Consider the following 26,193-nt stretch of genomic DNA (forward strand, 5'->3'; position numbering starts at 1 on the left):
ATAAGTGTTGACGAGGCATTCGTTACTATGGATTGCATGAAACTTATGCCAAGAATTTGTTTAACGCGATTGTTTATAAGCAACCTCCACTACTTGTGAATATAAGTTCATAACGATTAGGTGAAACTTACTTATATTCTAGCGTCATATTCATGCATGAAAATTAAGCGCGCATTCTCAATAAACATACATAAATAAGTTATCAATCAAACGGTTAAACAAATTGAATCCACAACTTATGAAACGCAATTAGAAGTATTCAAATCAAAATGCAAGCATAAACATATATTCGAATCACCCCCTAACCAAGGGGGGTTTAGTTCCTCATGGTACAAAACAAAGAGAATCAAAGAAACACCTAAACATTCCAACAACTCAAACTTGAATTGTATGAACGTTTAGGCCCTCTTATCTTCCATTCCTCATTCGTACAAAACAAAGAGCATTTGAAATTAAACATTGAAATCAAAGAAACACCTAAACATTCCAACAACTCAAACTTGAATTGTATGAACGTTTAGGCACTCTTCTCTTCCTCTTCGTTGTAGCACAAGGTCTAGGGATAGTTTGATGGTGTGAATGGTTTGGGGAGTGGTGGAGGAATGGAAGAGGAGTGGTGGAATATGGAAGGATGGTGTTTGGATTCTAAGGGAGGGCACGGCACAAGGGTGGTTTGATGTCTACATTTCTGCAATGGATGAGTGTTTGAATGGAATGGATGGACTTTGTGAAGGGCACGGCCCCAAGGGACCAATTTCTGTTGTGAAATGAATTGTGTATGAATGAGTGTGAATGAATGAGTATTTATAGGTGAAATGGGGGGAACATGACAGCTAGGTTGCATGTGCACATGTTGGTTGAATGATTATGAGTGCATGTGGCTGAAATAGCATGTGGAATGGCTGGAAATGCAAGGAGAAGGCATGTGCACGGTTTTGGGAGAGAATGGGAGTGCAAGTGGCTGAAATGTTAGAGGAACAAGTGCATGTGGCTGCATTGTGGTGCAATGATGGAGGAACAATCTGAAAATGCAAGGTATGGCTGGAATGATTGTGTTTGTTTGAATGTGCATGTGATTAAATTAAAGGATGCAAAGTAAATAAATAATGAATGCATGTGTTGAATTATGAAGATGCATGTGCAATGAAGTGGAATGACAATCTGAAATGGGATAGGTACCCACGGCAATGATGATTTCTGGTGGTGTTTTGGGTGCATGTGGAATGAATGATTTCTTGGTGAGTGGATGCATGTGTTGATTAAAGGGGGAATGCAAAGGAAAAGCTAGAAATGCATGTGGAGTGGCTGCAAGGTGAATGAATAATGAAATGGGAAAGCATGTGCAAGGTTTTGGTGTGAATGATTGAATGTGCATGTGGCTGCAATGGAGGAGGAATCCTTCAATTTCGTCCATCCTCTTGGCTCCAAGCATATGATATCCATTCCAATCTCTAATTTGCTCCAAAAGGCTCCAAAAGGCATCCTTTTGCATACTTTGCCCTTAGAACCTGAAAAACACAAAAGAAGCATAAAGGACTAAAATAACTAAAGAAACATAACGTAAATGCACGAGAACAAGCCATTTAAGTCGCATGAATATGCTCCTATCAACAACCCCCAAAACCACCACCCACACCAAGTGCCGCAGCAAGGAAGAAGGAGGAAAGCCCTTAGACGTGCATGCCATTCGACTTGGAGTTGCTGGACGTTCTAGGTGTAATCTTTCTTGTGTTTTCAATGTTTAATTTCAAGAATTTTTGCTTTGCAAGTATGAGGAACTAATCCCCTTTTTGGCTAGGGGGAATTTCGAAACCATGGTTATATTTGCATGATGATTTGATTACTTTCAGTTGTGATTTCATGAATGATGAATTCAATTTACTTATATGTTTTAATTAAAACTTGTTTATGTATATGAATTGAGAGTGCACACTTAATTTGCATGCATAAATATGATGCTAGGGTATAAGGGAACTTCACCTAATCGTTGGGAACTTATATTCATGAGTAGTTAAGATTGTTGGTCACAATTATGTTAAGTAAATTCTTGGCATAAGTATCATGCGCTTTCATAGTTACGAATGCCTCGTCAACACCTATGATTTCCATAGAACCTAATGATCTTTGATTGTCTTTCTATTATGCGCTTTCATATAGAAAACTTTTAAGGAATAATTTGATTGCAATGCGCTAATTCCATTCAATTCAATGACCTAAGGGAAATCTGAGAGTTAATTTAAGCGTACCTAATTAACTTGGGGTGTTGAGGTTCATAAATTCATTGATTAAGCAACTGAAGATTGTGTTGTATGCAAGTATGCCATGTGTGGAGAAAAACCTCCTAGCCATCTCACCATCCACTTAATTTTATCAATTTCGTCCAAATCTGCCTAGTTTACATATTTGTTTTGTTTGTTTGATTTTCGTCCAAAACCAAATCCCCAATTGTCTTAGAGTGTCTAATTGGTCCAAAAATGTTTTAGATTGTGTTTTTAAGAGTTTTGAGTCAAGTTAGAACCAATTTTCGTCCAAGTTTGTGTTTAGCCTCAAAACTGCCCAGATTGTGTTTTTAAGGCAGTGTTGAGTGTTTTTAGCCTATTTTGAGTCTTGTGAACGTGTTTGAGTCTTTTTAAGTGAGTTTAAGTGTTTTAAAGGTCAGTTTTATTTATTTGAGTCAGTTTAGAGTGTTTAGCAATCCCTCCTAATCCCCGGTGTAAGAACGATCCCTACTTATTTATATGCTACAATTGTCGAAAGAGGGTTAATTTGTGTGTTAAGTTAATTTTCGCACCAAATTTTACGATCCTCCATGGACAACCCATGGTATTTCGGAATATGGTGGAGAAAACTTGACTTCAACTCGAACTCTTCGGTCTTACCTTGGGCAGGTGGGGGATATTGGATACACAAAGGTGCGGCATTATCCAATCCTGAAGCAGAAAGCTCCTTGAGTGTCCGGTTGTCCATGGCCATGCCTTGTGGTTCTTCAAAAATCCTTGCCGTGGCCTCCTCTTCCTCTTCTATGACTTGTTCTTCGAGGTCAGGTTCCGGGCTTTGTGGATTTGATTCGTGTTGCTTTCTCTTTCGTCTCAAAGTCCTCTCAAAATCGCTGTCAAAGTCCAAGATATGCTTACGAATCGATTGAGAACTCCGAGTCATACACCAGTACCTAAAACAAGAAAAACAAAACAAGGTCAGAAACTTTATCAAACTAAAAATAAACAGAAAATAACAATCCAAGGGATTAGCAAAGTTGCTAATCCCCGGCAACGGCGCCAAAATTTTGATGCGTTAAGAATGTGACACACAAATTAAAACCCTCTTTTGACAATTGTAGTATATGTATAAGTAGGGATCGTTCTAAACCGGGGATTAGGAGGGATTGCTAAATCACTTGAAAACTGACTCAAAAATGTAAAACAAAGGTTAAAACACTAAACTAGACTCAAAGAATGCAAAACTAAACACTTAAAACACTAAAACAAACCAAAAGACTCAAAACAGCACCAAAACACTCAAAATTGCCTTAAAACACAATCTGGGCAGTTTTGAGCACTTACACTAATTTGGACGAATTTGGGTGATAAATTGAATCAAGAGACTTAGAAACACAAACTAAGACACTTTCTAACTAAATTGAACACTAAAGCAAAGGGGGATTTAGTTTTTTGACGAAATTAAACAAAATGCACAGATTGTAATAACACAGATTGTAAATACGAATTTGATGAAAATATGGATGGAATGCTAGCTAGAAGGTTCTTCTCCACACATGTCACACTTGCATATAAGATGATTTTCAGTTGGTATTTCGATGAATCATGAAACTCAACACCCCGGGTTAATTAGGTTCGCTTAAATTAACCTTCAAGTTCTCCTTAAGTTAATGAATTGGATGAGACAGCGCATACACAATTCAAAACATTCTCCAAAAGTCCTTTACGTGAAAAGCACAATAAAGATACAATCAAAGATCATTAAGCAACATGAAAACTATAAGTGTTGACGAGGCATTCGTTACTATGATGAGCATGAAACTAGTGCCAAGAATTCATTTAACGCGATCGTTTATAAGCGACCTCCACTACTTGTGAATATAAGTTTGTAACTATTAGGTGAAACTCACTTATATTCTAGCATCATATTCATGCATGAAAACTAAGTGTGCACTCTCAATAAACATACACAAATAAGTTATCAATCAAGCAATTAAACAAATTGAATCCACAACTCATGAAATTCCAACCAAAGGTAATCAATTCATATTGCAAGCATAAACATGGTTTTGAATCACCCCCTAGCTAACTAGGGATTTAGCCTCTCATGTTCACAGAAAGAGAAACAAAATTGAAATTAAACATAAAGAACAAAAGATTGATTACACCTAGAACGCCCAACGAATCCAATTTGAATTTTTGCACGTTTCAAGCTCCTCTTTCTTCTTCTTCTTGCTGCGGCAGAGAGGGTTTTAGGGTGAGTTTGGATGATTTTCTGGGTTGGGAATGGATTTATGGGGATATGGTGGTGCGGCAAGGAGGTGGGAAGGTGTATGGAGGTTGGGAATGGTGGCTGGAAGGGTGGAGTGGCTGCGGCAGAGATGGAATTAGGGTGATGGTGGCTGCGGATTGAAGGAAGAAAGGGATGGGAGTTGCGGCTAAATGGAATGGTGGCTGAATGAAATAATAGAATGATTGAAAAGTTGAAACCTAGGGTGCGGCTAGGCTTTAGTTTATATAGGGTTTCAGAAAATAAAACCCTAGCTTATTAAAATTAAATTAAAGGCTTCTAGAATTAGGAAATTAAATCAGAAAATTAAAAGGAAATTGGTTAATAGGTGCGGCTAGGGTTTTATTTGAAAGGGAAATAGGTTTAAGTTCAGAAATTAAAGGGAAAGGAGCCGCCAAGAAAAGGGTTAGGGTTTAGGTGCATAAAATGGGACAAAAATGCCCCCCCTTGCATGGCAAGGGAAGGGGAGAAGGGGAAAGGCCACGGCAAAGGTTGGAAAGTGGGCTAGGGCCTTTGTTTTGTGTCCTAAAGTGCATACAAGGCCTACAAAGTGGCTAGAAAATACGGACGTTTAAGATTAGGAAAGGTTACCAAAATGGGAAACCTAGGGTTAACTTTCCTAATTCAAGTAGGAATCCTTGTTGAAGTAGGAATCCTCGTTGAAGTAGGAATCCTTCGTTCTTCAAGTCTTCAACTCATTCATCCCTCTTTTGCTCCAAAAGACTCTAATTTGCATCTTCTTGCACACTTTGGCTTTATAATCTGAAAATACACAAAAGTGACTTTAAACACTAAAATAACTAAGGAAACACAACATAAATGCAAGAGAACAAGCTAATTAAGTCGCATGAATATGCTCCTATCAGTGTTGACGAGGCTTTCGTTACTATGATGAGCATGAAACTAGTGCCAAGAATTCATTTAACGTGATCGTTTATAAGCGACCTCCACTACTTGTGAATATAAGTTTGTAACTATTAGGTGAAACTCCCTTATATTCTAGCATCATATTCATGCATGAAAACTAAGCGTGCACTCTCAATAAACATACACGAATAAGTTATCAATCAAGCAGTTAAACAAATTGAATCCACAACTCATGAAATTCCAACTGAAGGTAATCAATTTATATTGCAAGCATAAACATGGTTTTGAATCACCCCTTAGCTAACTAGGGGTTTAGCCTCTCATGTTCACAGAAAGAGAAACAAAATTGAAATTAAACATAGAGAACAAAAGATTGATTATACCTAAAACGCCCAACGATTCCACTTTGAATTTCTGCACGTTCAAGGAAGGGACATGCAAAACATGGAAACAACCACCAAGGAACCCCACGGCATGCATGAGGAATCCTTGGCCGTACCTGATAGGAGCATATTTATGCGACTTAATTAGCTTGTTCTCGTGCATTTATGTTGTGTTTTCTTAGTTATTTTAGTGTTTAAAGTCACTTTTGTGTATTTTCAGATTATAAGGCCAAAGTGTGCAAGAAGATGCACATTGGAGTCTTTTGGAGCAAATGAGGAATGAATGAGTTGAAGACTTGAAGAAACGATGAATTCCTACTCCAACGATGAATTCCTACCAAAACGAGGATTCCTACTCAAAACAGGATTCCTACTTGAAGTAGGAAAGTTAACCCTAAGTTTCCCGTTTTGGTAACCCTTCCTAATCTAAACGTCCATATTTTCTAGCCACTTATTAGGCCTCGTATGCACTTTAGGACACAAAACAAAGGCCCTAGGCCACTTTAAACCCTTTGCCGTGCATTAACCCTATTTCCCTTCCCTTGCCGTGCAAGGGGGGGCATTTTTGTCCCCTTTTATGCATCTAAACCCTAACCCTTTTCCCTTGCAGCCACTCTCCCTTTTAATTCTGAAAATTAAACCTATTTCCCTTTAAAACCAAACCCTAGCCGCACCCTATGCTATTCTCTCATTCATTCTATTCAGCCATATATTTCAGCCACAAGCACATCTACCGCACCCTTTTAGACACCCTAGGGTATTCCCCATCCATTCATTCATCAAACCATCTCAGCCATTCACTCATAAACCCTAAGTTACAAGCCGTCACTTTTAATTCATTCACTCCCCCTCTCATTCATTGGATTCTCTCAGCCACCATCCCTATTCTCTCCCAAAACCGTGTATCATTCACCCTAATAACCCTAGTTCCCCAAGCAGCCACACCATATTCATTCACTTCTCACACATCATACAGCCACAAAAAAACCTAATTCCTTTTCTAAGCCGTGCCTCCCATGAATCATTCAACCTAATTCACTCTAAGCCGTAGCCTCCCATCACTCAAAATTCCCTCTCAGCCGCAAGAACTCTCCCATTCTCTCCATCAGCCGTACCTATCCCCCTTCCATTCCAGCCATCTTCCACACACTTCCCACCATTGCCGCAGCCTTTCCACCATTCTCCCCTCCATTCCACACCTCCACACACCTTCCACAAACCTTGCCGCACCATCATATCACCATACATCCATCCCTAAACCAGAAAATCATCCAATAACACCATTTAACCTCACTGCCGCAGCAAGGAGAATAGGAAAGAGGAGCTTAGACGCGCAGAAATTCAAGTGGATTCGTTGTGCGTTCTAAGTGTAATCAATCTTTTGCTCGTTATGTTTAAATTCAATTTTATTTCTTTTTCTGTGAACATGAGAGGCTAAACCCCTATTTAGCTAGGGGGTGATTCGAAACTATTTTTATGCTTGTAATATGATTTGATTACCTTTGGTTGGAATTTCATGTATTGTGGATTCAATTTGTTTAACTGCTTCATTGATAACTTATTTGTGTATGTTTATTGAGAGTGCACGCTTAATTTTCATGCATGAATATGACGCTAGAATATAAGTGAATTTCACCTAATAGTTATGAACTTATATTCACAAGTAGTGGAGGTTGCTTATAAACAATCGCGTTAAATGAATTCTTAGCACTAGTTTCATGCTTATCATAATAACGAATGCCTCGTCAACACTTATGATTTCCAAAGAACGTAATGATTCTAACTTGTATCTTTATCATGCTGTTCATATAGAGAACTTGTTAGGAATAATTTGTTTGCGATGCATATTCATCCAATTCAATGATTCTAGGGAAATCTGAAGGTTAATTTAAGCGGACCTAATTAACCCGGAGTGTTGAGTTTCATAATTCATCGAAAGACCAACTGAAAATCATCTTGTATGCAAGTGTGACATGTGTGGAGAAGAACCTTCTAGCTAGCATTCATCCATATTTTCATCACATTCATATTTACATTCTGCCTTTAAATTACAATCTGTGCATTTAGTTTAATTTCGTCAAAACCTCAATCCCCCTTTACTTTAGTGTCCAATTTAGTTAGAAAGCGTCTTAGTTTGTGTTTTTAAGTGTTTTGATTCAAGTTATTACCCAAATTCGTCCAAAATCACCAAAGTGCTCAAAACTGCCCAGAAAGTGTTTTTAAGGCAGTTTTTAGTGTTTTGGTGCTGTTTTGAGTCTTTTGATTTGTTTTAGTGTTTTTATTGTTTAGTTTTGCATTCTTTGAGTCTAGTTTAGTGTTTTAACCTTTGTTTTACGTTTTTGAGTCAGTTTCCAAGTGATTTTGCAATCCCTCCTAATCCCCGGTTAAGAACGATCCCTACTTATACTTATACTACAATTGTCACAAGAGGGTTTTAATTTGTGTGCTTATTTAGTTCGCATCAAATTTTTGGCGCCGTTGCCGGGGATTAGCAACTTTGCTAATCCCTTGGATTGTTTACTTTCTGTTTATTTAGTTATTTTGTTAAAGATTCTGACCTTGTGTTCTTTTTCTTGTTTTAGGTACTAGTGTATGACTCGGAGTTCTCAATCGATTCGTGAGAATATCTTGGACTTTGACAGCGATTTTGAGAGGACTTTGAGACGGAAGAGGAAGCAACACGAACCAAATCCACAAAGCTCGGAACCTGACCTCGAGGAACAAGTCCTAGAAGAGGAGGAGGAACCCACGGCAAGGATCTTTGAAGAACCACAAGTCATGGCCGTGGACACCCGGACACTCAAGGAGCTTTCGGCCTTGGGATTGGATAATGCCGCACCCTTGTGTATCCAATATCCCCCACCTGCCCAAGGGAAGACCGATGAGTTCGAGTTGAAGTCAAGCTTGCTTCACCATATTCCGAAGTACCAGGGTTGTCCATGGAGGATCCAAACAAGCACCTGAAGGAATTTGAGGTGGTGTGCTCAAGCATGACTCCCATCAATGTCGATGGAAGTATTCTGAAGAGGAAGGTTTTTCCATTCTCTTTAATGGACTGATGCGAAATAGATAAGCACACAAATTAAACCCTCTTTTTGTCAAATTGTAGTAAAGATGTAAGTAGGGATCGTTCTAGACCGGGGATTAGGAGGGATTGCTAAACACTTGGAAACTGACTTAAAAACTCAAAAACAAGGTTTAAAACACTAAACTCAACTCAAAGAATGTAAAACTAAAAGTTAAAACACTTAAACAAACCTAAAACCCAAAACAGCAACTAGAAGACTCAAAACTGCCTAAAAACCACTTTCTGGGCAGTTTTGAGCACCTACACTAATTTGGACGAAATTGGGTGAAAACTTGAATCAAAATACTTAGAAACACAAATCAAAACACTTTCTAACTAATCTAAGACTTCAAATTAAAGGGGATTTGTTTTGGACGAAAATTTAACATAAAACAGAAACTTTAAACTAGACAGATTGTAGAATGTTTTTGGATAAAAAGGATGGATAAAAGGCTAGTTAGGAGGTTCTTCTAACTATTTTCAGTTGTTCTTCCAATAAATTATAAATACTCAACACCCCAGATTAACCGTGAATTGCACTAATTAACCCTCAGTTTTTCCACAAGTTATTAAGTTGGATGATTGCATACGACAACCCAAAACATTCCCTACAAGTTCCCTACATGAATTGCATAATAGAGATACAAGCAAGAATCATTAAGTTCTATGAAAAACATAAGCATTGACGAAGCATTCGTTACTATGAATTGCATGAAACTTATGCTAAGAATTCATTCAACGCGATCGTTTTCAAGCGACCTTCACTACTTGTGATTGTAAGATTGTAACTATTGATGCGAGATTTATACGCACACAAATTAAACCCTCTTTTCGTCAAATTGTAGTATATGTATAAGTAGGGATCGTTCTAGACCGGGGATTAGGAGGGATTGTTGATGCGAGATTTACTTGACACTCAAATTAAACCCTCGTTTGACAATTGTAGTAGAATGGATAAGTGAGGGATCGTTCTAGACCGGGGATTAGGAGGGCTTGCTAAAACCTTCTAAATTGACTTAAAAACATAAAAACACAATATAAAACACTATTTAATGCTCGAAGAAAGCAAAACTAAAAATAAGAAAGATTAAGACTAAGACTTCAACGAAATAGGGGGGAATTGGATTTGGACGAATTTAAACTAAAATGAATACTTGGAAACAAAACAAATTGTAAATATGGATTTGACGGAAATGAATGGATGGGAAGCTAGCTAAGGGTTCTTTCTCTACACATGATATTTATGCATATGAATCAATTTCCAGTTATTCCTTCATTGAATTATGAACGACAATGCCCCAAATTAACCGTGACATCACTAGTTAACCCTCAGATTTTCCTTATATTATTGGATTGGATGGCATCATTCGACAACCCAAAACATTCTCAAAAGTTCCCTACATGTCATCATAATAGAGATACAATCGAAGATCATTAAGAATAATGAAAACCATAAGCATTGACAAAGCATTTGCAACTATGACATCATGTTACTCATGCTAAGAATTAAACTTAATGCGATCGTGACAAGCGACCTTCACTACTTTCAAGTATAAGTTAGTAACGATTATGTGAAACCTTCTTAAACTTTAGCCACATATTCATGCATGCTAATTAAGTGTCGACCCTCAATCAACAAACACAAATAAGTTAATCATCAAATAGTTAAGCCAATTGCATTCACGAATCAAGAGTTCATAACCGGAATTCATCAATTCATATCACATAAATAATCATGGTATTGAAATCACCCCTAGCCAAAAAGGGTTTAGTTCCTCATAACTTTGAAATCAAAGAAACACCTAAACATTCCAACAACTCAAACTTGAATTGTATGAACGTTTAGGCACTCTTCTCTTCCATTCCTCATATTACAAAACAAAGAGAATTGAATTTAAACATTGAAATCAAAGAAACGCGTAAACATTCCAACAACTCAAACTTGAATTGTATGAACGTTTAGGCACTCTTCTCTTCGTCTTCGTTGTAGCACAAGGACTAAGGGATGTTGTTGGTGTGTTGAATGGATTGGGGGATGGAAGTGTGGAATGGAAGAGGGGTGGTGGAGAAGTGGAAGGGGAATGGAAAAATGGTGTTTGGATTATAAGGGGAGGGGGACTCACGGCAATGAGGGAATGGAAGTGTTTGTGGTGTGTTGTGTATGAAAATGAGATGTCCATGAATGAATGAATGCAAGGGTATTTATAGGAGTAGTGGAGGGAACATATGGCTATGTCATTTGTAGGTGAAGTAGGTGGATGTTGTAGGTGAAGTAGGTGGATGTTGTAGGTGAAGTGGATGTTGTAGGTGAAGTAGGTGGATGATATGTTAAGTGATAAGTGATAAGTGATATGATATGTGGTTATGATATGATAAGTGGTTAAGTGGTGATGATAAGTGATAAGTGATTAAGTGATATGATATGTGGTGATGATAAGTGATAAGTGCATGTGGGTTAACTAATGAAGGAAATGCATGTGCAATGACAATGTGTTAGAATGGATGTGTGTTATGCATGGCATGATTGGGATTAGGAAAGGTTTAAATGTCCTAAAACTAAAGAGAACAAGGTTCCAACACTTTGGCTCCAATTAGGTCTTCAATTTCGTCCAACACTTTGGCTTCAAGCATAAGCTATCCGTCCTTAGCCCAAAAGTGCTCCAAAAGTCTCCAAAATGCATCTTTTTGCTCCTTTAGCCCTTTGGACCTACAAACACACGAAAATAGCTTAAAGTACTAAAATAACTAAAGAAACATAACGTAAATGTACGAGAACAAGCCATTTAAGTCGCATAAATATGCTCCTATCAAATACCCCCACACTTAGCTTTTGCTAGTCCTCGAGCAAAACAGAAAAACAAAACAAAAAGAACAAAACACAACCTACACCTTCCAACAATCGTCTTAGGGATTTCCAATGCACATGACAAGTTAAAAATCATTATTCCCACAGAATTTAGCCATCTTTACCCTTAAGTACATTCTTAATCATAGTTACCACATACTAGTTCGCAATTAAGCATTTAAAACCATGTTTTGAATGTAGTAACATGCCTTAGAGAATTTGCTCAATTCCTTTCAAGATATGCACTCAATTTTTACTCAGATTTTCTAACTACACACCCTAATCTAGTCATATGTGAGAAGATTGATGTAAACATGAAAACGACACTCACATATATGTATCACAAAGAACGCAATTTCTGGAGTTAAAATCAAGTTTAGATATGATCTCATGAATGGAATGCTACTACTTAGACGCGAGAACCAGTGACACCATAAGCTCATACCAAGTTCAAACTCCACAAATTGAAACACATAACACTCAAGATAGAAGTCAAGGGTTGTAACGGGGCTTGGGGTATGTGGATAACAAAGAAGGGATATGGAAAACAAAGGTTCTTAAAGAAATAGTGAGCAAAGCATTTGAATCAACTTAGAATTCACTTTTGAATGAAAACTCAACTTTTGAACAACAAGGGAGAATTTAGACAATTTACGCCCAGAATTGGTGTTTTGGAACCTTTCTTCAATCACTTATTCTTTTCTCTTTTTTTTTTTCTTTTTTTTTTTTTTTTTTTTTTTTAATCTCAAAACATAAACACTTAAACATTCTCTCCCCCACATTTATTTTCTTTCATAATGTAACTCAAAAGGAATTCAATTAGGTCATGCTCACTATCTTTTAAGAACAAGGGTGGGGATTGTCCTAAACTAGGCTAGGTGAGGAAAAAGTGGGTTAACAAAGAACATGGGCTAACACGGCTCAACGGGGGTACAACTTACAACATATACGAAATATGGGAAGTGAGGCTATTTGGCTATGGTGGCAACTACACAACTTCATCTTGATATATGTTATGCAAATCAATAACATGCTTTGAATGAAATGGGCATGAGTTCTAGCATTTGGAACTATATGATGAAACGCCTTCTAAGTAGTAACCAAGCAAAGAATAATGAGATCATGCAACGATTTTAGAAAACAAGAAATCACAGATTATACTCTCCAAAGAACGTTATAGGCTCAAGTCTCTCAGGGTTGTAGCATTTGTTTGAGTTCCTTCCTTCAGGCATGTTACAAAAACTAAATTTTCTTTTATGATTGCATGTGAAGTCATACATTATAACCATAACCAAGCATATACCAAGAGTAAATCAAACTTTTCTCTATGTTTATAACTCTTTTTAACAGTCATGCAATTACAAACCAAATCCTTATCATTGTGTTGGAAGGTATCCTAAGACACAAACACACACACAAAAACAACTTTAAAACAACTCTTTTTGGGTTTTTCAAAACAATTTTTCAAATTTTTATGGGATTTTCGAATTTTTAAGACAAAATACACTAAAACAGTTTTAAAACAGTGAGAAACAACATGTGAAGTGATAGGTGAATAAATCCCACGAATTTGCATCAAATATACTTAGTTACCCCCCCACACTTAAATCAAACATTGTCCTCAATGTTTTAAGCATAGATTCACACAAAGCATAAGTAAATACACAAAAAGCACTTAAACATACTAAACATGGCATAATGTAATTAACAAAGAGAAGAGTTTAGAGACGCAAATCTGGTTATAGAGTGTAAATTCCATCTTCTCCTTGGTAATTGCATTGAGGCTTTTGATCTTTGTGATTCCACAGGCTTACTCTTGAACTGGTTTCTGCCCATCGTTGATTTTCCTTTGTGCTACTTCTTGAACTGGGCAGCAGGATGGTTCTTTTGGTCTCCCCTGAAGGTCTGAGCTTACCCCTTTGGTCTGTTTCTTTGTTCAATCTTTCCAATTCGTATTGAAAAGGGTTGGAGGATAACTCAGCCTATGTTTGTCTCCACATGCTTCAATGTATCATTTTCACTTGCCTTACTCGCTCCCCTTTGCAGAAGTGGTCCCTTCTCCGGAAGTGTATCAACCGTTGAAGATGACTACTCGAGAGCAACGCTAGGTAAGCAATCAGGAATAGATTCCAGGCAGTTGGCTCCAGATCGGAAGACTGACTCCAAGTGCCGGCTGATTGCTTCTTTTACTTTGCCATGCGAGTAAGAACAAGGACAAAGAAAAAGACAGGGAAAGAGCATGATATGAGATACTTTTGCTTTTGACCTTGATGATATGAGATACCTTTGCTTTTGAAGAAGCGGTGAATGAATCAGCACATGTATTTGTTGTGCTGCTTCCTCCTGGGTCATCTGTACTCCAGGCATCTGGTATCATCTTTGGGGAAGAAGAAAGAATTGAGTATTTCGAAAGGCTTTGCTGGGAGTGCGCCCTCAGAGGTGAGGGAGAGTTGGGCATTTTCTTCAGGTTTGCCCTACCATAAAAGACGAAGGTCGACATATATAGAGATAATATCAAGTGGTGGTACTTTTTACCTTTGTCGACAAACGTTTTGATCCCGCAAATCCGGCTTTTTGAAATAATGGCGCCTCTTCGATCTCTGAACACGCCTCTTCGATTTCTGAGCAGGCGCCCCTTCGATTTCTGAACGACGCCCCTTCGCTTTCTGAACGACACGTGGTAGTGCAGATGCGGCTCCTTTTGACAAAGCTGCACGCGTCTTCTGAAAAGCTGAGAAAGCGTCGCCGAACTTTGCGCTTGTCGGCTAAAGATGTGTAGTTGTGATGATGGCCTCCACGTGTTGTCAGAAAAGAAGAAATCTTTTGACAAAGTTGAACGCGCCTTCTGAAAAGCCGAGAAAGCGTCGCCTAAATTACGCCGGAAATTCCGGCTTTTTGAATTGGTGGACGCGTCGCCTTGGCTTTTTTATTGAGCTATCGATCACCACAACAAACACACTCTGAAGATTTCCCATTCTTGAAAATCGACTCCGGCCCTTTGAAATTTAACTCCATCCCTTCTCTTTGAACACTTTTGAAAAATGGCAAACTCATCGAACCTTAGCTTGGAATTGAGCCTTAGAAGTGATACGGGCGCGCCGCGTCAAGGTAACGTATGGCGCCCTTCTTTCTTTTCTTCTAACGGTCCTCTCACAGGTGAAGACTCCGTGATGCAGGACGCCACAACAGCTACAATAGTAGCTAGGAACCTCCTCACTCCGAAAGATAGTAGGCTGCTGTCAGGACGGTCCGATGAGCTGGCCCTTCAAGAGTCCCTCGCACTTAGTGTTCAGTGTGCGAGTTCTGTGTCCAACATGGGCCAACGCCTGCTTGCCCGCTCCCGTCAGGTGGAATCATTGATGGCAGAGGTGGAAAGTCTCAAGCAGGAGATCCAGCAGCTGAAGTATGAGAATAGAAGTTTGCACGTGCTTGCAAACAACTATTCGACGGGCATGAAGAGGAAGCTTGATGAGCTGCAAGAGTCTGAAGGTCGGATTCACAGTAACCGTCAAAGGTTCTCGTCTTTCCTCCAGAGGCACCTTTTTCCTGGCTCATCCAGCGCTTGGCCAAGTATTGAGGCCTGGAATGCTCTATCTTCGATGCCTTCTGCTCCTATGCCTTCTGTTCCTACGCCTTCCGCTCCGATGCCTTCTGTTCCTACGCCTTCCGCTTCAAGAGTAAAGCCACGTAGTGGGGCCTCAAGTAAACACCCTTTGTGAAGCACCATCTTTCTTTGTTTAGCAGTGCCTATCAATAAATCAAACATTTTCTCAATGTTACAATCATAGACTCACACAATTAATAAACAAACAAACAATAACAACTAAACAACCTAACAAGGCAGAAACGAAATAGCAACAAAGAGAAGAGTTTTTTTTAGGAATCTGGATTTGGAGTTTTTTTTTTTTTTTTTTTTTTTTTTTTAGTTAAATTTTTATCAAATTTTCGGAGTTTTATACCAAGACACTATAAAACACACTAAAACACTCTAAAAACGCTTAAAACAGCAAGAAACAACATTCTAAGTGATAGGTGAATAAATCCCACGAAATTCATGCAAATACAAATTGTTTACCCCCCCACACTTAAATCAAACTTTGTCCTCAATGTTTTAAGCAGAAAGTCACAACAGAGCAAGCAAATAAACAAATACGAGAAAGAAAGCAAAGTAAAGGCAGTAAAGAAAAAGAAAGGAATAAAAATAAGTCTCTTAAAGGGGTTTCCAAGTTCTTCTCTATTCGGATGCATGGGTTGCCTCCCACGAAGCGCTTTCTTTTACGTCTTTCAGCCGGACGAGTACCCTCTTTTAATCTTCATTTGAGCCCACGGAATGGAAAGGAATGTCTTCCACCACTTGCCCCACACCATGCTCGTAATATGGCTTCAACCGATGCCCGTTCACCTTGAATTCTACGCCATTCCTTAAGCTTTTTATGTGGACTGCACCATAAGGTAAAACGTTAGTAACAACAAACGGGCCAATCCATTTAGAACGCAACTTACCAGGAAATAAACGTAGGCGAGAGTTGAAAAGTAACACTTTCTGCCCAACTGTGAAGGTCTTGGTTCGAATCATTTTATCATGGAATGCTTTGGTCTTGGCTTTGTACATCCGGGCATTCTCATAGGCTTCATTCCGAATCTCCTCAAGTTCATTCAATTGGAGCTTCCTATGAACTCCCGCTGCATCTATGTCCATGTTGAAAGTCTTCACGGCCCAATGTGCCTTGTGCTCTAACTCTACGGGCAAATGACATGGCTTACCATAGACGAGCCGAAAAGGTGACATCCCAATGGGTGTTTTGTACGCCGTACGATATGCCCACAGTGCATCATCTAAACGTAAGCTCCAATCCCTCCTTGTTGGTCCAACGGTCTTCTCCAAAATTTGTTTGATTTCTCGGTTAGACACCTCGGCTTGGCCATTTGTTTGAGGATGGTAAGGTGTGGAGACCTTATGGTTGACATGGTACTTTCTTAGCAACGCCTCAATGGTCCGATTGCAAAAGTGAGACCCTCCATCACTTATGATTACTCTCGGCATTCCAAACCTAGCAAAAATGTTAGTTTTCACGAAATCTGCAACCACCTTAGAATCGTTAGTACGGGTGGCTTTTGCTTCCACCCATTTAGAAACATAATCAACGGCTAGCAAGATATAAGTGAAACCATAAGATGGAGGGAAAGGGCCCATGAAATCAATGCCCCAAACATCAAAAATTTCAACATTAAAGACAGGGGTTTGCGGCATTTGGTCCTTGGTACCTATGTTACCCATTCGTTGGCAACGATCACAAGACATACAAAAGGTTCTAGCATCCCTAAATATAGTCGGCCAATAAAAACCACACTCTAGAACCTTGAGGGCAGTGCGTTGTGTGCCAAAATGACCACCACATGCATATGTGTGACAAAAGCTTAGAATTGAGTGAAATTCAGAATCATGCACACATCTACGTACAATTTGATCTGAGCAATACTTCCACAAATAAGGGTCATCCCAAACATAGAAACGTGCATCATTTTTAAGCTTATCACGTTGGTGTTTGTTTAGTTCATTTGGAAATTGTTTAGCCACCAAGTAATTCACTAAATCTGCATACCATGGTTCACTTACCTCAATGGATAGCAGCTGCTCATCGGGAAAAGTTTCAGGGATAGGTACGGCATGTTCATGCTCCTCGTGGATCATTCGGCTTAAATGGTCAGCCACTACATTCTCGCTTCCTTTCTTATCCCGGATTTCAATATCAAATTCTTGAAGAAGAAGAATCCAACGGATAAGCCTCGGCTTTGCTTCCTTTTTCGTGATCAAGTACCTCAAAGCTGCATGATCAGAATAAACGATTACTTTAGTACCAATTAAATATGAACGAAATTTATCTAAAGCAAAAACCACAGCTAGAAGTTCTTTTTCCGTCGTGGAGTAGTTCAATTGGGCATCATTGAGAGTCCGAGAGGCATAGTATATGACATGCGACCGCTTGTCTCTTCTTTGTCCTAGAACAGCTCCTAATGCATAGTCGGATGCATCGCACATGAGCTCGAACGGAAGGCTCCAATCTGGAGGTACAATAATGGGGGCCGAGACTAGCTTTTCCTTGAGTTGGTTAAATGCCGAATTACACTCTTCATCAAACTTGAATGGCACATCTTTTTGAAGCAATCGGCAAAGAGGGCTGGACATCTTGGAGAAGTCCTTGATAAAACGCCTATAGAACCCTGCATGGCCAAGAAACGAACGTACCTCTCTAACCGAAGTAGGAGAGGGTAAGTGACGTACAAGGTCTATTTTCGATTTATCTACTTCAATTCCTTTTTCTGAAACAATATGTCCTAAAACTATACCTTGTTTCACCATAAAGTGACATTTCTCCCAATTCAAGACAAGGTTAGTTTCAACACATCGTTTCAAAATTAAGGTCAGATTATCCAAGCAATTATCAAATGAACTCCCAAATACACTGAAATCATCCATGAAAACCTCAATGATCTTTTCAACAAAATCGGAAAATATACTTACCATACACCTTTGGAAAGTGGCCGATGCGTTGCATAAGCCAAATGGCATGCGACGATAAGCAAATGTTCCAAAGGGACATGTGAATGTGGTCTTCTCTTGATCATCCGGGGTTATCACAATTTGGTTATATCCAGAGTATCCATCAAGAAAACAGTAAAAAGCATGACCGGCTAACCTTTCGAGCATCTGGTCGATGAATGGCAAAGGAAAGTGATCTTTCCTAGTCATGGCATTTAGCTTCCGGTAATCGATACATACTCGCCATCCAGTCTGAATGCGTGTAGGCACGAGCTCATTCTCATCATTCTTGATAACAGTTACTCCGGACTTCTTGGGAACGACTTGAACCGGAGAGACCCAACGGCTATCGAAGATAGGGTAGATCACTCCGCAATCCAAAAGCTTGATTATTTCCTTCTTCACTACTTCCATCATCGGAGGGTTGAGACGGCGTTGAGCCTCTCGGGATGGCTTAGTCCCCTCCTCAAGAAGTATACGGTGCATGCATGTGGTAGGGCTTATTCCTTTAATGTCGGCCAAAGTCCACCCTATGGTCGTTTTGTGCTCTGATAGGAGCATATTTATGCTACTTAGTTGTGTTGTTTCCTTACACTTAGTGAGTTAATTACTATGTATTTCAGTCTTTTAAAGTATTTTCGTGTGTTTTTAGGTCCTAATGGCAAAAGGAGCAAGAAAGTGCATTTTGAGGCTATTTGGAGCATTTTTGGGCATGGATTGGATAGCTTAACTATGGAGCAATGTGGATGGACGAAATTGAAGTCAAGAAGGGCTAGGAAAGGCTACAAATCTGGAGAAAGAAGTCCAAATGCAAAGAAGATAAGGAAATAGCAAGAAATAAGGAACCTTATCCAACCTTATCTTATCCTATCCTAATCTTTTCCTACCTTAATTCCAACTTCAAAGAGGACTCCTTTTCACATTAAATCACCTAAATATCAAGTTCTAGAAGCCCTATTTTCGTGCATTAAGTTTATGCCACATGTAACCCTTCTAGAAGTTCTAGAATCTGCCACAAGGACCATTCCTTGTCCTCCTTGGAATCTGATTGAAAGTATCCTTGTTCTTTTGTGATTTGGAGTCCTAATTCCTCTCATTTTCAGCCCAAATTCGTGCCTCCCCTTCACCCTATAAATACTTGATGCCACAACACTCAAAAACCACCACCCTCTACCACAAATTCACACCACACCATCCACCACACCTCAAGAGCCTAAATTCACACAAATCCCCATTGTTGGCAGCAAGGAAGGAAGGAGGAGCCACCTGGAGTGTTTCTAGGTGTATTCTATCTTTGTTTTTAATGTTTAAGATTAATTCTCTTTGTTTTGTTGTAAACATGAGGAGCTAAACTTGTTTTAGCTAGGGGAGACTTTGAAACCATGATTATATTTGCAATATGAATTGATAAATTCCAGTTGTGATTTCATAAATTGTGAATGCAATTTACTTAACCGTTTGATGGATAACTTATTCTTGTTTGTTGATTAAGGGTGCACACTTAGTTTGCATGCATGAATTTGGGGCTAGAATATAAGGGAGTTTCACATAATCGTTACAAACTTATATTCACAAGTAGTTAAGGTTGTTTTCACAATCATGTTAAGTAAATTCCTAGCATGAGTATCATGATGTCATAGTTACAAGTGCTTTGTCAATACTTATGATTTTCATAGAACGTAATGATCTTTGATTGTATCTCTATTATGATGTCATGTAGGGAACTTTTGAAGAATGCTTTGGGTTGTCGTATGATGTCATCCAATCCAATAACTTAAGGAAAATCTGAGGGTTAATTAGTGATGTCACGGTTAATCTGGGGTGTTGAGGTTCATGGTTTATCGGAAAAGCAACTGGAAATCAATTTGTATGCAAGTGTGTCATGTGTGAAGAAGAATCCTCTAGCTATCTAATCATCCATCGTTTTTCCCAAATTCGTCCAAATCCTATTCAAGTCTTTTAGTTACTTGTTTTTATCTTAAATTCGTCAAAAAATCCCAATCCCCTTTATTTAGTTGTGTCAAATCTGTCCTAATTAGTGTTTTTGAGTGTTTTGAGTCAAAACCAAACCTATTTTCGTCCAAATTGAGTCCTAGAGTCTAGTTTGAGTCTTTTTGATTGTTTTGTGTTGTTTTGAGTCTTTTAAGTTTGTTTTGAGTCATATAAGTTTAGTTAAGAGTCTTTTGAGTTTATTTAAGTGTTTTTAAGTTTAGTTTTATGTTTTTGAGTCAGTTTAGAGTAGATTAGCAATCCCTCCTAATCCCCGGCCTAGAACGATCCCTACTTATATCTATACTACAATTGTCAAAAAGAGGGTTTAATTTGTGTGCTATTATATATCACATCAAATTTTTGGCGCCGTTGCCGGGGATTAGTAAAATTGCTAATCCCTCTGTTTGTTTGTTTATTTTTCTTTTGATATTTGATTTAGTTTTATTTCTTTGATTTCAGGCACTAGAGAAGCAAGACATGGCAATTGCTAATCTTCAAGCTCAAATAGCGAATCTTACGTGTCAGTTATCACAGTATGCCGAAGGGTCCACAATGCAAAGTGTCCCTACATTTGGTGCTTCTTATAGGCAAGAATATCAAGCAAATCAATGTGCACAAAGAGATTGGAGTGATCATTCGAACTCTATGCGGTGGGAATTTCAACAAGTTGAACACAAAGGATATTAGCAGCCATATGAGGAGTTCTATTCAACACCTATGCAGCCACCACAACCTCATATACAATATGCCCAACCAAACTCAGGTTCATCAATAGATTATAATCAAATTCTTAATGAATTAATTTCTTTGGTGCAGGGCTCACAAAATGAAGTCAAGGAGGCTCAACAAGGAGAATATTGGCAGCCATATGAGGAGTTCTATACAACACCTATGCAGCCACCACAACCTGCCCAAACAAATTCAGGTACGTCTTTGTATAATGATACGCTTATTAACTTACTCACCAATTTGTCTCAGGGGCAAGAAAATCAAAACAAAGCAATGCAAAATCAAGACAAAAGGTTGGACCTCTTGGAAAAGCAAATTGGGCAGATAGCGGAGTTCGTAGGACAATTTCGAGACCAAGGCAAACTCCCTATTTTAACCATTGCAAATCCGAAGGGAGGATTTGAAACTGCCAAGGAAATCATCTTGAGAAGTAGCAAGGAGGTTGGAACAGACCCTAAACCATCAAAATCAAATTACAAGGAAGATGAAAGATTGCAATTTGAGGAAGAGGAACACACCCAACCCACGGCAAGGGTGGAAACACCTTTGCCGCAGGCACCTATTGCTGCTACGCCATCCAATTCAGGTAAGGTTGTTCCAAATTTAATTATTTCTAACCCCGTTCCACCAAATGTCCCTATTCCTTGCAGGTTCATGAATTCCAAGGAAGAAGAAAGTGAAAAAGACATCTTGGAAGCCCTTCCAAAGGTGCAAAGTATGGAATATCAAGAATTCGTCAAAGAGGATGTTCTTGAGGCAAACAACCCCAAAGAAGTTGAATTTTATGACACAAGACAAGGACCAATCCTCACACCGAATCTGGCCGAGTGCAAAGTCCTTGAAACGTTCAAAGAAGGGGTGTTTATTCTTGAGTTCATGTCGGAGCACACAGGTAAGCCACCTCCCCGAATTTCAATTTTGTTTTATACTAACAGGTTGTTGATGATTCAGGCACCCAATCTTGAATTTAAACCATTACCGGATCATTTAAAGTATCACCTCCCATTCAAAGATCACCTCCATGCCGTAGGCACTAAGGGAGTTTAAAAGGAGGTATCGTCCGGCTGGAAGACGTTAAAGCAAGCGCTTCTTGGGAGGCAACCCATGCATTTAAATAAAGAAGACCTAGGAATCTCCGGCTCCATAACCAGATTTGCGTTCCTAAACCCTACTCTTTATTGCTTTTATTTTGCCATGTTTGTCGTGTTTGTTAGTTGTGTTATTTGGTTGTTTATTTGTGAGTCTATGCTTAAAACATTGAGGACAATGTTTGGTTTAAGTGTGGGGGGGGTAAACAAAGTGTTTTTCATGCAAATTCGTGGGATTTTATCACCCATCATTTCTAAAGTTGTTTTTCACTGTTTTTAAGTGTTTTTAGTGTATTTTGAAGTGTTTTTATGTGTCTTGAACAAAAAATCCGAAAATTTGAAAAAATCGAAAAAGAGTGTTTTAAAAACCCAAAAAGAGTTATTTTTAGAGTTGTTTTTGTTTTTATGTTTGTTTGTGTCTTAGGATACCTTCCAACACAATGATGAGGATTTGGTTTTTAATCACATGACTATTAAAGAAAGTTACAAACATGGATGGAAGTTTGATATGCTCTTTGGTTTATGCTTAGTTGTAGTTGACATTTACGAATTCACATGTAATCACAAAGGAAAAAATCAGTTTCTGTAACATGCTTGAAGGAAGGAACTCAAACTAACGCTACAACCCTGAGAGACTTGAGCCTAAACATTCTTTGGAGAGTTATTAATCTTGATGTTTTTGTTTTCTAAAGTCGTTGCTTGATCTCATCATTCTTTGCTTGGTTACTACTTAGAATGCGTTTTATCACTATAGTTCCAAATACTAGAACTCATGCCCATTTCATTCAAAGCATAAAATTGAGTGCATAACATAAAACAAGATGAAGTTGTTTAGTTAAAACGAGAGCCAAAAAGCCTTACCCTTTGCGTATGTATTGTATGTTAACCCCTTTGAGCCTTAGTTAGCCTATTGTCTTTGTTAGCCCACATTATCCCTACCTAGCCTAGAATAGGATTATCCATACCCTTGTTCTTTAAAGTATAGTGAAGCATAACTTAGAAGGAATTCCTTTGGATCTAAAAATTGCAGAAAAACAAGTGTGGGGGAAGGATTTTCGTGGGAATCTAGGGGGATGGATGATTTATGTGCCAAAGGAAAGATTGGGGCACGAGAAAAAAAAAAAAAAAAAAAAGAAAAAAACGTGAAAAAGAAAGAAAAAAGAAGAAAAAGTTGAAGAAAAGAAAGAAAAAGAGTTGAAAATAAGTGAGAATGAACTCACAAGTGTTGATTGTTGAAGAAAGGGTCCAAAAGTTTGAATTTGACCCTGAGTTTTGTGTGAAGTTTCCCTTGGTGTTCAAAGTTGATTTCTGCATTCAAAAGTGAATTCTAAGTGTTTATTTCATTACTTTGTTTACTATTGCTTTAAGAAATTTTGTTTATCCTTACCTTTCTTTGTTAGCCAATACCCTAGCCCCGTTACAACCCTTAGACTTCGATCTTGATTGTTATGTGTTTCAATATGTGGAGTTTAAAAATTGGTTTGAGCATATGGTATCCCTGGTTCTCGCGTCTAAGTAGTGGCATTCCATTCATGAGATCATACATATAATGTTAATAATTCCAGAAAATGCTTTCATTGATCCTACATATGTGAGTATTAGTCTACATGTTTACATCAATCTTCTCACATATACCTAGTATAGGGAGTGTAGTCAGAAAATCTGTGTGAAAATAGAGAGTATATCCAGTGAGGAATTGAGAAATTCTCTAAGGCATGTTGCTACATTCAAAATCATGTTTTAATTGATTAAATGCGAGCTAGTGAGTGGTAACTATGATTAAGTATATGCTCGAGGGAAGGGATAATTAAACTCTAAGAATGTGGTGTTCTTTAATATGTCATGTTGCATTGGAAATCCCCGAGGTACATGTTGGAAGGTCTAGATTGTGTTTTGTTCATTTCGTTTTGCTCGAGGACTAGCAAAAGCTAAGTGTGGGGGAATTTGATAGGAGCATATTTATGCTACTTAGTTGTGTTGTTTCCTTACACTTAGTGAGTTAATTACTATGTATTTCAGTCTTTTAAAGTATTTTCGTGTGTTTTTAGGTCCTAATGGCAAAAGGAGCAAGAAAGTGCATTTTGAGGCTATTTGGAGCATTTTTGGGCATGGATTGGATAGCTTAACTATGGAGCAATGTGGATGGACGAAATTGAAGTCAAGAAGGGCTAGGAAAGGCTACAAATCTGGAGAAAGAAGTCCAAATGCAAAGAAGATAAGGAAATAGCAAGAAATAAGGAACCTTATCCAACCTTATCTTATCATATCCTAATCTTTTCCTACCTTAATTCCAACTTCAAAGAGGACTCCTTTTCACATTAAATCACCTAAATATCAAGTTCTAGAAGCCCTATTTTCGTGCATTAAGTTTATGCCACATGTAACCCTTCTAGAAGTTCTAGAATCTGCCACAAGGACCATTCCTTGTCCTCCTTGGAATCTGATTGAAAGTATCCTTGTTCTTTTGTGATTTGGAGTCCTAATTCCTCTCCTTTTCAGCCCAAATTCGTGCCTCCCCTTCACCCTATAAATACTTGATGCCACAACACTCAAAAACCACCACCCTCTACCACAAATTCACACCACACCATCCACCACACCTCAAGAGCCTAAATTCACACAAATCCCCATTGTTGGCAGCAAGGAAGGAAGGAGGAGCCACCTGGAGTGTTTCTAGGTGTATTCTATCTTTGTTTTTAATGTTTAAGATTAATTCTCTTTGTTTTGTTGTAAACATGTGGAGCTAAACTTGTTTTAGCTAGGGGAGACTTTGAAACCATGATTATATTTGCAATATGAATTGATAAATTCCAGTTGTGATTTCATAAATTGTGAATGCAATTTACTTAACCGTTTGATGGATAACTTATTCTTGTTTGTTGATTAAGGGTGCACACTTAGTTTGCATGCATGAATTTGGGGCTAGAATATAAGGGAGTTTCACATAATCGTTACAAACTTATATTCACAAGTAGTTAAGGTTGTTTTCACAATCATGTTAAGTAAATTCCTAGCATGAGTATCATGATGTCATAGTTACAAGTGCTTTGTCAATACTTATGATTTTCATAGAACGTAATGATCTTTGATTGTATCTCTATTATGATGTCATGTAGGGAACTTTTGAAGAATGCTTTGGGTTGTCGTATGATGTCATCCAATCCAATAACTTAAGGAAAATCTGAGGGTTAATTAGTGATGTCACGGTTAATCTGGGGTGTTGAGGTTCATGGTTTATCGGAAAAGCAACTGGAAATCAATTTGTATGCAAGTGTGTCATGTGTGAAGAAGAATCCTCTAGCTATCTAATCATCCATCGTTTTTCCCAAATTCGTCCAAATCCTATTCAAGTCTTTTAGTTACTTGTTTTTATCTTAAATTCGTCAAAAAAACCCAATCCCCTTTATTTAGTTGTGTCAAATCTGTCCTAATTAGTGTTTTTGAGTGTTTTGAGTCAAAACCAAACCTATTTTCGTCCAAATTGAGTCCTAGAGTCTAGTTTGAGTCTTTTTGATTGTTTTGTGTTGTTTTGAGTCTTTTAAGTTTGTTTTGAGTCATATAAGTTTAGTTAAGAGTCTTTTGAGTTTATTTAAGTGTTTTTAAGTTTAGTTTTATGTTTTTGAGTCAGTTTAGAGTAGATTAGCAATCCCTCCTAATCCCCGGCCTAGAACGATCCCTACTTATATCTATACTACAATTGTCAAAAAGAGGGTTTAATTTGTGTGCTATTATATATCACATCATGCTCTCGCAGCACCCTCACAAGCTTCTCCTCCTCTATTGCCGTGAGACTTGATGAAATGATGACGGGCAATGTTTCGCCTTTTCCCAAAAACACATACTTCAAATGGTCCGGCAACGGCTTAAGTTCAAGCGATGGTGCCTGAACAACAGAAGGTAGCATCTTAGTGGAAATTGAATTGGAAAGTGAGAGTGGAACCTTACCATATTGTTGTGGCAATGACTCAAGGGCTGCCACAACCTCAATTATTTCTTCACTAGAACCCATTGCAAAGAATTCCTCCTCCTTGCCGTGGCCTTGCATTGGCCCAAATCCTTCATTTTTGCGTTCTATGGCCTTAGTGATGGTTGTTTCCAGGGCGTCCTCTTTCAATTCTTCAAGGTATACCTGCGCCAAAGAATCGATAACATCAATGGAAAAACAAGAATGGTCA

This window comes from Pyrus communis, chromosome 15, assembly GCF_963583255.1.
Source record: "Pyrus communis chromosome 15, drPyrComm1.1, whole genome shotgun sequence".
In the NCBI taxonomy this organism is placed as follows: domain Eukaryota; kingdom Viridiplantae; phylum Streptophyta; class Magnoliopsida; order Rosales; family Rosaceae; genus Pyrus; species Pyrus communis.